Raw genomic sequence first — 13,292 nt, forward strand, 5'->3', positions numbered from 1 at the left:
TTGCACCTGTCTCTCATTGTTCTCTCTACAATTGTTATTGTATCTTGAGAAGATTTAGTTGAAGAAATACCAGATGCATTCATACCTTCTTAAAAGTAGTACCCTGTGGTACAGGAACTGCATATGGACAAGCAGTGTCTGTATGTGTGCATTCATCACAGGTGCCAACACTGCCATCAAAGTGTGTTCATAAGCATGGGGGTTTGGTGAAGGTATGGGAATGTGTTGTGGGATTTGTGAATCCTCACCTGGGGGTAGAGGAAAGCTTTTCTGTCCTATGTGCCCTGCTCTTACATAGCAAAGCAGCAGGGACTTGCTGGCAACTGAATACTGTCTGTGGGCAGTATACTGTTGTGGTGAAGGGGAAGGTTAGACCCAGGTTAAAATTGTTCATGTGCTGTGAAGTGTTGATTTGAAGTATTTTGTTTGAGAGAGCTGGCTTGTTGTCTGTATGCAGTACTAATACTGCTTTATGTCATACCTGCAGCCTGTCAGATATTCAGAGGGCTGTATTGTTGTTCCATATTGTTACTTCTTGGTAGTTGTGTCTTTGGATGTCCTTCCATGGTATGAATTTCTAAGCACGTTTAAAATATGGCTCTTAGTCTGTGGTGGATAAGGACATTCTTGTTTTCCTGACAGTTGAGTGCAACAAAGTGCCTCTGTTGAGTAAATTTCAGTTAAGAGTTCAGCTGTGTCAGAACAACACTATTAAGGAATATTGGACTCTCAAAACAAACCAGAAAAGATTAAATAATTTTTTTTTCCAGCTGAGAGGCTACATTAACAGAATAAATAAAATTGAAGGGAACAATTACCTCCTTACTTAAATAAACTAGGAGAGTTTTTAAAAATGTGTTTGAAATCTGGACGTTGCTTTTCTTTTGTAATGCAATTAGATCTGGAAAGATGTGTGTGAGGTTGACTCGATGCCACTCTGTGCTGCAATGCTTCCAGGAGGAAGCTGTTGCACATGAGAAGTAGGGTTTGGATGGATTTCTTTTGTTGTTTTGAATTTTATTTATTTGGGGGTTTGTGATTTTGTTTTGTTTATTTGGTTTTTCTTTTCTTCAAAGAAATGCTTCTTAAATACCTAGTATTTATTTGCTATGACCTCCTGTGTGATATTGATTATAAGTATATTGGGTACATCTGCATTTCATTTTAAAAAGAATGAAAAAGCATTGCTTAATCTTGTTGAATAATTGCACTTTGTTTTCATTCTGGCAAAAGCTGCTTCTTTCTAGAAGAACCAAATGTCTGCATGTGTCCTGAAATGGTCCCATTTACTGGATCTGAGTACTTTTATCTGAGTTCTGGTTCAAACAGTGATGGCAAGACTTAGTCTGAAGATTTTTGATAACAGTAGGAATACATGTGGAGAATTATCTTGATTTAATCTCACCTGTCAGCTCTAAAGAGTTGTGCTTTTTGATTTGCTGTCTGTTAATTGGCTTTTCTCTGGGCAGCACAAGATGAAAAACTCCCCTTGTAGGCAAAGTCAAAAGCCTGAGAGGGCTGAGGCTAGTGGCATTTCTTATCAATGGCCTTAGAAGGAGCCAGGATAAGCCAGAAAGGTTGCCTGTCTTCTTCAATTATGCCATTTTCTCCATAGCTCCTCATCTGAATGTAATGTTTGTTGGTGTTAGAAAGAATCAAAATAATTAAGATGGAGAAATGAAAGAGTCGTTGAGTATTTATCATGTGAAAGATAATTAAAAACTAACCCCATGATTAATAATTTAGTATTTATTAAATTATATTGAACTCGGTCTGTAAGAAGAGGAAGGATCTAGCATTTTAATTTCCAACATAAAAAAAAAAGGAATAGTTTAATGGATGGGCATTTTTCTGCAAGTGGTTGTTGTTTTCCTGCATTATATATCATTCCCACTGAAACAGACTTGCTTTTCTGTATATTCCTGATTGTTTTAGCCTTATAAAAATTGACACAATACTTGAAGATATGATGTGTCACATCCTTGTGGTCCTTTCTGGGTAAGATTAACATCTGCCTTCACTTTAAGCCAACCAGAAGTTGTAGAGAAAGTACTGAGCACTTGTTAAACTCTCAGCGAGACCTGAACTACTTTCCTTCAGTAAATTGTTCTTGCTACAGGTTTCCCTCTGGCTTTAATGCAAAAAAGGATGAAAAACTGCTGAAATTTAATCATTTGCTAGCATTTGATCAGCTCATATGATCAGCTGACTTCAAGTTAAGTGTTCTGTGTGTGACAAGTTTGCCGAATTTGTCCTTGCTTGGTATCTTGCACAGGCCAATGTTGTAGTACTGATCCCTCTTCAGTCCCTTGCTGTGAAAAATGTTTCACTTTCTTGGTTGATCTAGATCATAACCTCTTGATTTTGGCATTTTTGTTGTCCTGTTGCTTGTGGCACTAATACAAGTTTCTGGGGCAGCACATTATCCATGAGCCTTGTGTTGGAAAGCCCTGACCTGCTCTGGTGTCACTCGCCTGTGGGCAGACCTGTGACAGGGACCCTCACTGTGGCTTCAAGAGGACAAGCAGTGGCCAGAGCTGCAGTTCTATAAAGCTCAGGGCCACCTGAGCAGTGAAGAAACATCTCTGACAGCTTTTGCACCAGCTGTCATTCACAGGCACTCAAGGAAACCCACGAGAGAGATCCGCATGTTGCTCACCCAAAGGTGAAAAGCAGTGGTGCATGGTCTGGCCTTGCTGTCCTCCCTGCAGCTGCCTGAGGTGGGGAGCCAGGACCCTTCAGGGCTGCCTGTGCCTCTCTAGCTGGCAGAGATCTTACTGCCATTTAATGGGCATCCCGTATCTCCCTGAGGTTGTGGCTGGCTCCTTCATCGCCTTGATGCCTGCAATCCACAGCACGTCTCTGCAGTACCACACTGCTTGTGACTTGTCATGTTGGTCTGCTGGCATGGACCCTGTCCCTCTGGGGATCCTGTTAGCAATGCTGTCCTCAGGATTGTTTTTCAAGATATGGTTATCAGTTTAATTTGCTTAAAATTTGCCACAAGGAGAAATAGGCCATGAGGACTCTCTTCCTGGAAGGAATTTCCACCAGGCAAAATCTGTCACAGAGCATTAGCTGCTCACTGTCACATTGTGCTGCTAAAAAAAAAGAGCAAGTGAAACTAAAATAGTTTATCTCTCTCAAAATTTTACTCCATTATTCTATATATTACATGTGCTGTTAGGAAGATAGGATTCTTCAGGAACCATCCTGTTCTGGTTGCTGCTTTAAATCCTGAAATCTCAAGTCTCTGATACTTTTGTCTCTGCTGTAGATAGTTTTGTTGTTGCATAAAATTGTGAATTTCAGTGGAGAGTAAGAAGAAAATGAGCTCTTAGCATTCGGTGAGCCTGTCCCACAAAGTGGGAAGCCACAGAGTTGGTGGATTTAGTACACCAGGGTGAACTCAGTGAGCCCTTGAAGTTGTCTTTAATGATACAATTAGTCTTAATACTTGGTGGTGGTTATGCAAATTTAGAGACTAAAAAAATGCACTTTTGTAAGATCTAGATCCACTGTATCTAATACTTTTGGCTAAATTTGGCATGAGATAAAGTTTGCCTACTTGGACTTTCTAGAGGCACTTTTTTTCTGTGAAGTGCTGACAAGAGCTAAGCAGTCCTCAGTTTTCCCCTGGAATCTCTTAAATTAGTTGGTCTTAAATCAGTTCTGGTGGAAGAAGACTACTTCATAACAAAGAGATTATGTATTAGTTCTAAAGGGTAGATATGTAGGTTTGAATTTGTCTCTTCTTGAGGAATTTTTCTCTAATGTTTAATACTCAGTGCAAATTTAATAAATAAAATCCATTTTGTTTGAACAGATATCACAATAAAAGAATAATAAATAAACATTTATTGGTGTGTGACAGGAGGAAGATCAGGAGAGAGTGGACCTGTAAGGCTTGGAATTTTTTGTTGATTTTTTTTTTTCAAATCCATGATAAAAATGATGCTACGCCTCTTGGGCAGACTGCGTTAAGGTACCACCTGATCAAACCCTATCACTCTTTACAACAAAGCACCCTCATCATTGGCAAATATTATAAATTGTTATTAATGATTACTTTATGTTTGCTTCTGGATTCTGTAAGGTCGAGAATAGCAAAAGACCCAGACTAAAAGGATCTGTTGCTCCCTCTTAAAATCAAAGAAAACTACATCAGCACCAAAAAACCCCTGTGCAGCAGTACTGTTTAGCAATTCCATGTCTGAAATTCCAAGTTTTCTTTTATATTTGTTAACATAGTTTTCATTAAAAAACCTCATATGTTATTAAAATAATCAGTCTTAAAAACATTTCAGTTATTGGCATTTGAGATATTGCATTTTTGTATATAATTGCATGTATTGTTGATGTTTCTATGACATTTGCAGAATCAGCGTCACACTGAATGTAAATCTGTGGGTTATCCTTTTTTTGGTTGGCTGATTTTGTTTTAAAAGAACCATTTGCTTTCTCTTTTTGCATGGTGTTACTTTGTAACTGTTTGGACCCTTTTTAAGGCAACATTCAAAGCTGGGGAACTCTGTCAGCATTTTTAATACTTTGGGACGCATGCTTTCTGCTTCTGAAGGCTTTAGAGTATTTTATCAAGTAGTTGTTATTTAATAACCTATTTTTTAATAAATAGAACATAGTTGTCACTGATACATCATTCAACTTCCTTATGATACAGGAGAAATACATTTTGAACGCTTCTGCCTTCTGTCTCCTAAAGAAGATCAAAAGATTAAAGTTCTTAACTGTAAACTCATTGCTTGGTAACTTAGGCGTGCCTTTCATTTAACTGTGAGAGCATCAGTGGAGTGTGTGAATTTGTGAAAGGTGATGATTTCATGACCAGACTAGCCAGGAGAATTTCAGCTATAGCCTTAACAAGTCCCGTTATTTTTTTTTTTTTTAATTTGATGGTTTTGGTTTGGGGTTTTTTTGTGTCTAATGAAGCTTGACCTAATAGATCTCTATGTTTGTTTAAGTGTAAATTGAGCTGATTTAATTCATCTTTTTCTCAAGTCTTAACTGTGTTGGTAAATTGGGTTCTGCTAGAAACTGGCATATGGAGAGAGTAATGTTGAAGAGTTTTAGGATCTGCTCTGTGAATTCCCTTTGAGTTGATTAGAGCAGACAGCTCTTGGCCCTGAAATCAACATGACTGCAGAAGGGATTTGGGTTACTAAGAAATGTCACAACAATACAAGTGTTTCATTAAAAAAAATGGATTGGCTTATCTTAGTTAAGAGGGGAATTTCTTTAAAACACACTTTTATTTTAAGAGGTGCGATGTATATTCCAATCAAGGTCCTGTGGATATTTTCATTATAGTATCCACACATTTGGGAATATTTGAGATGATTGGAAATATTTAGATTATTTTACTACTTTCTTTTTATGTCTCTTTTTATTTAATGCTTATAAGTAAGCATTACAATATTTTTAACTTTTTGATTAAGAAGAATTAACTTTCTTAATTAAAGTATATGTTCCATGATTTCAAGTACTTTTTTATGAACTTCTAAGCAAATGGTTTTACTACTGATGTTTCACTACTCTATTAGATATTCCTAATCTCTGTCTGCCATTCTCAGGTAGGATGGTAGTATCTTTTTACTCAGAAAACTAATCTTGGATACTACAACTTTTGTACCTTGTACAACTTTTGTATAATATCAATTCTATCAACTAATTGATACAATTAATGCAAGCCTAGTCTAATTTTAGAGAAACCATATATTTTATTGTTTTCTTTCCTGAGCAGAATCACAGTAAGGAAAAAAAAAGCTGGGAAATAAATCCAATAACTTGGTGAGAAACAAGTGCCACAGGATCAGCTCAGTTGGTTAGAACATGGTGCTAACCTTAACACCAAGATTTGTGGATTTGATCTCCCTATAGGCTATTCATTGAAGAGTTGGACTTGATGATATTTGTGGGTCCCTTCCAACTCAGATTATTTTGTGGTATCTCATCCAGAGTAAATCTTTTGAAATTTCTTATTTGGGGCAAGTAATATTGACATCTTTGAAAATTTTAATATAAGAAGTTGAAAATAAATATTTAGGCATCACATCATTTAGAGAGATATTGTCCTTACTTTTGGGACTTTAGGTTGGTGTGAAATGGTTTATTCCTGTAAGTAAAGCATATTTGAGTTGGTCATGTTGGTCCTTATCAGGTTTTAACTTACAGGGAAGCCAAAATGCAGTATATTCTTTTGTCTCTGATCTCATCAGATGATACTTTCCTCTTCTGGAATAAAACCACCTGTCAGCCACTTGTCTCCTGATTTTTGGCATGCTTTTGTGACTTATCTGTTATAAAGTGTACTCTGCTTATATTTCTCAGTTGGTAAGGGAGCTTTTTGGACCTGGGTAGCTTAGCCACCTAGCCTAAGTTCTTCAGCTCCTCATTTTCCTATGCTGCCAGGATCTCAGTGAGCCTCATTTCTCATCTGTGTGTTGGTGTCCTAGGGTCAAGATGCCAGCTGTCACACATGGAGTGCTCCCTGATGGCTAGTGCACCTCTAGGAGCACCCAGAAGACAAGCAGCTGGCGAAGGTTCGAGCATGCCACTGTGGGAGCTTTTACCATGTGAATAATACTGGTATCTCTGGATTGATATGAAACCACTGTGTAACCAATAATGTTCATCACTTTCTCCAGCACAATTAGAGGAAAATTTGCATTTTACATTTACAATTTACATTTTATAAAGTAATCATATATACTGCAGTAAAATTGGACAATCTGCTGCTTCTTCCCTGGAGAGTTGGGAGAATAAGCAAAAAGTCACAAATGTTTCTTGGATGGTTCATTACAAAATTATTTATGATAGTAAGTAGTAAAGAAGTAACAAGCTTAGTAAATAAGGGAAACCTGATTTGACAAAATAAAAACAAAGTACCAGTAGAATTTGGTTAAGGAGTGTCCAACGCTGTTCAAGTTCAAGATTTTCGGGTAGGTATTGTGACCAGACATGTGTCTGGACTATTTGGCACTGATGTGTGGACAACCTTCTGGCTGCCTACTGGAAAATCTTCGTATGTGTAGTAGCTAACTTGTAGTTAACATCCACTCAGCAATAAATATATTGTTGCCCTGCATTCCTGCTGTGACTAATTTCTGTAGATGTTTGTGTCAAGAATGCTACTAGGTGACCAGCTGGAGAGAAAATGAGTTTTATCACAAAATCATGAGTACAGAGTGAGCTGTTCATGAAGCAGTACCTATCAAAATATTTCACCCCAAATTTGCCCAGTCTGAGATGTGACACTGTCTATCTTATGATAAACTCTTTCAGAGCAGAGGGAGCAGGCTTGTGAGGGGCTATCAAGAGGAGATGTTGGGGTGGGTGATTGCAGGCTGGGGTGTGTGGTCCTCACTGCCTGTGTGGTGCCACTGATGGGAGCCATGCAGGAGGCAGTTGCTCCAGAAGTGACATCTCTTACACAAGTTGGTTTTCTGCTTATTTCCTACTGAGATGCTTCTGGATCCCTGATGGAACCACTCGTGGGGGCTTTGTACTTTGAAGACAAAAACCCTTTCTCTCCTAGGTATAAGTGACAAGTTGGTATTGAGGCAGAGCCTTCAAAAGTGTGTTTTATTCATCAGCTGTCAGAAAGCGTGAGGCTTCTTCCCTGAGCAAATGGTAACAAATAAAAGCCCCTTGCCTGTTGTTTGATGAACGTCTTTGAAAATCTCATGGAGCCTGTTAACAGTTGGTTTTGTGTTGAATTGTCCTCAATATAGTCCTGGAAGTTACAAAAATAAATTCTATCAGTTTATCAGGAAGGAACATGAAAAGGAAGGTCGGTAAGAACCTGTGAGCAGTCTGTTATAACAAATGAGTGCCAAGAGATGTGGGCTTGATTTAGGGTCTTTGCTACCAGAGAGCATTATAAAACAAGTATTATAATTTGATCATAAAAAGAGTAAGTTGAAAGATGTATCAGAAATCACGAGCAGTTGTGGATATTATTTGTGTTTGGCTGACAATATGTGAGAGAGAGTATGTTATGATACATCCTTGTCATTCAAAGGCTTTATTTTTAGTCTCACTTTCACAGTTGGTTTCATTATCTCCAGCGCTATAAATCATTCATACACCATAAACCATTTAAGCTGAGCATGTTTGTTCCTGAAGTATAAACTGGAGTATAAAATTCATGGTAATCTTACTGATATCAATTTCTCCTTAGACCCAAATTCTACTTCCCGTAACTCTCAAGTTTTCTCCTAAATAATTAAAAATATAAAATGATACCTTTATAGTAACCGAAAGACTTTCAATATTAGTTTAACTTAGATTTTATTATTTATTTCTTTATTTTTTTTTTAATTTTAAATTATTTAAACCTTTTGCTGCTTTAGACAAAGACGTAATCATCTGGATTGTTATGAAATCTTACAGGAATTTTTATAGTAAATATTGTTCAGTCTTAAGGTTTCCCATGATGGCCAAAGGTTGAAAGAATGTTGTAACTGAAAACTTTTTAATGAAACCAAAAGGAAAGCAAAACTGATTTTCTAGTACTTAAGAACTCTACAAAATGGCTACTCGTAAATTTTGAATTCCCAGGTTGTGACTAGCATATTGAGTCTGTTTTTTTCAGACTCACAGGTGAACTGCAAAAATGCACATCACCAACAGGAACACTGCTCTTACTTCAGAAATGGCACTGTAGTCTGTTTTCCATATCTTAATGCTTTCCACGAGAGACTTGGATTTTTTATTTTTAATTATGTTTTTAATACATAACCTCATCCAGGCTAATTTTTTTCAAGGCTTCCAAAGAGGGATTTTTCTAAATCCTCCTTTATCCCTGTCAGCCAGTAAACCATACTATGTTTTCCCTGAAGGTCACAAAGAAGGAAAAAAAAATGGCATTTAAAGTTTTTTCAGCTTATGATATTCTACAACAACCTACTTGGTTTGCTGCAATATGTGCTCACTCCTCACTGTGGCTGCAATTTAGCTAGGGAAATTTTTAAAGGAAGGATCCTGTTCTATGAGTTCTCTTGTGAAATTGTGGCATCTTTCTCTATTGTCACTCAGGAATAAGATGATTTTACACACCATTTATAGCTAAAATTGGGAACTATAAGGTATATTTTAGTGTTTGTCAATACAGTTTTACAGAAATTCCAGTTATTGTCAGTGGAGAACTCTTCTTGCATAATAAATGAATTTAGAAACTGCCATTCAAATACCAAAAAAATGTTTAATTTGAATCTTTAAAAATGGGCCACTGCAAATGAATTTAATTAGGACATGCTGTCCCAGAAAAACTCCTGCTTGACTTTGAAGATCTGGAACAAAAGTGGTCATTAGACAACAGCCAGCTATCGTAGAGAAGAGGCAGTAGGTTTTTTGGTTGTGCTTTCTTTTTTTTTAAATTTAAATCACCATGTTTACTTTTTTCCTTTGTGTAAATTTGCATATCAGTTCAAAGTATAGCACAGTTCAGCATGAATAAGCCTTTGTTAAGGTGATGGAAAATTGGGCAATTGTTGAATGTAGTACTAGCAGCGCAGAACTAATGAGTATTAGTAATACTGGATGTTAAGTTTTGAATACTTTTTCCTCCTCCCCTTTCCATAACCATTTGAATTTTTAATAACATGTAGTTGAAGGAAAATTATCAGAGAGCACAAAAGCTCTCCTGAATTGTATTTAATCAGAAAAAGTAATGTTTCTTCTCTAGTGCCTTACATGTTAGTGTAGGCATAAACTTTTTAATACAATTTAACTATAAAGAGTGGGTTTTATTCCTTCTTGTTTCAGAAGACAAATGGATGACACTGCGACTTCCATTTGGTGTAGCTCACTGGAGTTTATTTAAATCCACTACTCTCCATACTGTAGGCATAAAGGTTGTTGTTTTTTTTTTAAATACAAGAATAATTTCTGCATTCACTCTTTTAATGTGTAGTGTCACTGCAATCACCCAATGAGATTTCAGGTTAATGAATGACTTTCAAGAGAAACAACTTGTCACATCTACTTCCAAGTTGCATGTCAGCCATTCTGATTCTGAAGTCAATGTGAATTCATAAATAACAGCTTGATTTTTTTTTTTTTTGGTGGGTTGTGTCTGGTTGCCTTTTTTTTTTTTTTTTAATGGACCTCTTGTGTTCTTACATCTCTGAAATGTGGAGATAATCTAGTAGCTAAATAACCTTGTTCTAATTCATCCCAGAGACCAAAAACATGGTTTGTATTTGTGATTGTATACTCAGAAGAAATGGTTGGAAGATAAGAGATGGAAAAAAATCAGGAGATGAGTAAGTGTAAAAGTGAAGGGAGAATAGAAATAGAAGTAGACTGTCCTCTTGAATGCTTACCAGGAAAACCAGAACGGTAGTTTTGATCTGAAAGTTCAGAGGTGTAGAACTTGTGCATAAAATCTGTGGAGTGATCCCACTTCCAGCATCTGCAGAGGAGGTGGCAGGCAGCTGAGTGGTGGGGCACTGAAGGAGAAATGATACGGTGACAAAATTTGAAAGGTGTGGTAGACATTCTAATCACCTTTGGGGTTTGTGGAGGATGTCCATGCTATTTTGCCTGTGAGCTTCTGTCAGCATAGCACAGTGAAGAGATGTAGGGATGTGGCACAGCTTGCATAGAACACATAGCTTTATCTGGGCCTGAGAATACCTATTGATTTTGTGTGACTTAGCACTTTTCTGGCATAGCAGGTCCAAAATAGGTCACTGGCAGGTAAATTACATCTTGCTTTTTCCCCTCCTTATTCTGATCACTAAGGTGTTTTCAAAACCCAGAATTTTCAGTGGGGAGAAGAGAGATTAGTTAGTAAGTGCTGAAATAGGCATCCCAAAGTCGAGGTTTCACACTCTACATTTTACATACCAAACCTGGAAGGTAAAACCTTGCTGTACTGGGGTAAAACTGTGTTTGGTCACTTAAGGAGAGAGACAGCATCCTGCCTTTTTCTTCTGAGCCGAATTGGAAGGAAGGATGGAGATAAAAGTGGGGCAGGGTGATAAATCTGGAGAGTGGGACTTGCTGCTTCTCCTGCCAGCACAGGGCCATTGTGAGGGACTCTCATTCTCTGAGAAGATGCTCTTCCTGTAGTAAAAGCTACATGAGCTGAGGAGAAAGTAAATAATTAATGTCTTTCTCTTTGCAATGTCTCTTGACTAGGTAAGGGAAAAAGCTTTGGTGGTTGTCTTGCTGGAGGTGGAAAAAATACCATGCCTTGATGATCTGCTTACTCCTAAACATAGTTTTCTGCCTTCATGGGCTGTGTTCAGAGCAGTATAAAACTAAGCTAGTTTAAATTTCCTTCAGCACTCTGTCAAAACAAGTTTCAAGATATTGCGTGTCATATACCAGACAGCTTTCCTCAAAAGTGATGCTTCTTTTCAATGCTAGTGGTAGGTTACTTTATGAACTGAGCTTCTGAAGTTAATCACAAAAATCAGAGTAAGCCTCAAGAGGCTCTTTTAAAAGAGACATTTCAGGTGTCCATATGGATAGATTATTTTAACCTTTTAGTACAATAAAATGGTTTTATTCAGTTAAAACTATCTAATTAGATTCCTGCTTAAAGTCTCTTTTTCTCCATAAAAAGGCAATAGTATGTCTTGACTTTTATTTTATTACAGTCTGGCCTATTTCATAGCATTTAGCTTAACTTCATTAGAAATAGAGAGGGCTTAACTTGGATAGAAGCAAAGCTTGGTTTCTTACTTGTGTTAATAAGGTAGTAATGTTTCACTGAATAGACCCAATCCTGTGAGGAGTGAGATCAAGGGGAACATGAATTATCATGTTGTGACTTAAGACTAAATGCGTGTAGCTTTTACACAAAGATTGATGCTGTGAATATGTGTAATAGAAAGACTGGAGGAAGTTGGAAAAGATAAATGCATGTAGTAGACCTTTCAAAGACCTCTCCACAGTGGTATATAGGCAAGGGCAGCTCATGCAGATCAGACCATGGTGCCCCTTGGCTTCGATTTTGATAGGTGTATATTTGTTGTAGCCTAGAAGTCAGTATAAAGTGAAGAAACTGTGTAGGACCCTGCTTGACCCTAGCAGCCACTGGCATTCATAGGCACCACAGCTATCTGTTTATCCATTAAATAGCACCTTTTGTGTAATTCACATTCTTCATGACTTTAAAATTTCTAAAAGTACATTCCAACAATCACAACTAGTGTGTCACTCAATGGGATTTGATCCTATTAGGGCTGTACATGCAAGGTAGCTCTTGGAAAAAATCTTAGATGCCAAGTCTTTCTTGGATTTCTTCCATGTGGAATCCTAACTGTGACCTAAATCAGTGTTGCATAAGATTTGTTATGTGATAGATTAATTTTTTAATTGTTGTAGTTGCAAGAAACAGATTTTTTTTTCCCCTCGGTCTGTCCAACTTCTTCATGGCCAACAGGAATTCTGAACTTTTGAAAATCCCAATATAATGTCCTTTTTAAAAGGATTGGAGTGTCACATTGAAACTTTTGTATGGTTCTTCTAAAAGCAGAAGATTCTTAACTATTTCACTCATTGGTCAGAGAGTATTGGATAGCATGGCATGGATAATGAAAGTTATTAAGATGTTTTTTGGCTGTTGTTGTTAAACTAAGACATAAGAATATTTCTCCAAACTGAGATTTTGAAAATTCTGTACTTTAGAGTTGATTTGTTTTCTTAAGCTTTTTTGTTCAAGAGTTTAAAAAACGCAGGAATAATTTAATTGTGAAGTTCCTATATTTGTCTTTTATGTTAGTGCATAGTAGCATGATTGATGAGTGTACTGTACAAATATTACACACAAAACTTGGTTGTTTACCACTCATAGACCGTGTCCAACTCCTGTATTCAAGTTGTTATAGATGAAATTATCCATTGAAGTTCATGTTGCTGCTCTCCTGAGCTTCAGCTATGGCATCTTTTGTTAGTGTTTTGATCATTCATCTTGCTGAGTGCTGTTGTGAAGCTGTTTGGATTGATCTAGGTTCTGATTGCAGTGGTGTGCATACCCTGAACTTAATCTATGTTGTGTTTATGGATCAGAGACAAGAACTTTTTTTTTTCATGTTTTCCAACATTTTTCAGAAGAACAAGTACTCTTTAATGTTTCTGTAGGTACCAGTTCTGGGTCTGGATTTAGCTATTTCTCTAAAACTCTCTAAATTAAATATGGAACTGAAGTGGTTAAGATTACCAGAGACCAAGGCAGAAGTTTTTACCCACTTGGTGATGCTCACTATTAGTAGCTGAACACTCTGTACAGAGATCTGGTTTGCATCTTATCACACTCA

At 37.1% G+C, this 13,292-nt stretch overlaps 1 protein-coding gene across 5 annotated transcripts in view; it reads left to right on the forward strand.

Moving 5' to 3' along the window:
- Window positions 1-13,292, forward strand: part of THSD7A (thrombospondin type 1 domain containing 7A) — a 280,912-nt gene that overhangs the window by 13,572 nt on the left and 254,048 nt on the right. The gene's annotated exons all lie outside the window — the stretch shown is intronic.

This window comes from Manacus candei, unplaced genomic scaffold (assembly GCF_025592945.1).
Source record: "Manacus candei isolate 608988 ecotype Guabito, Panama unplaced genomic scaffold, ASM2559294v1 h1tg000021l, whole genome shotgun sequence".
In the NCBI taxonomy this organism is placed as follows: Eukaryota; Metazoa; Chordata; class Aves; order Passeriformes; family Pipridae; genus Manacus; species Manacus candei.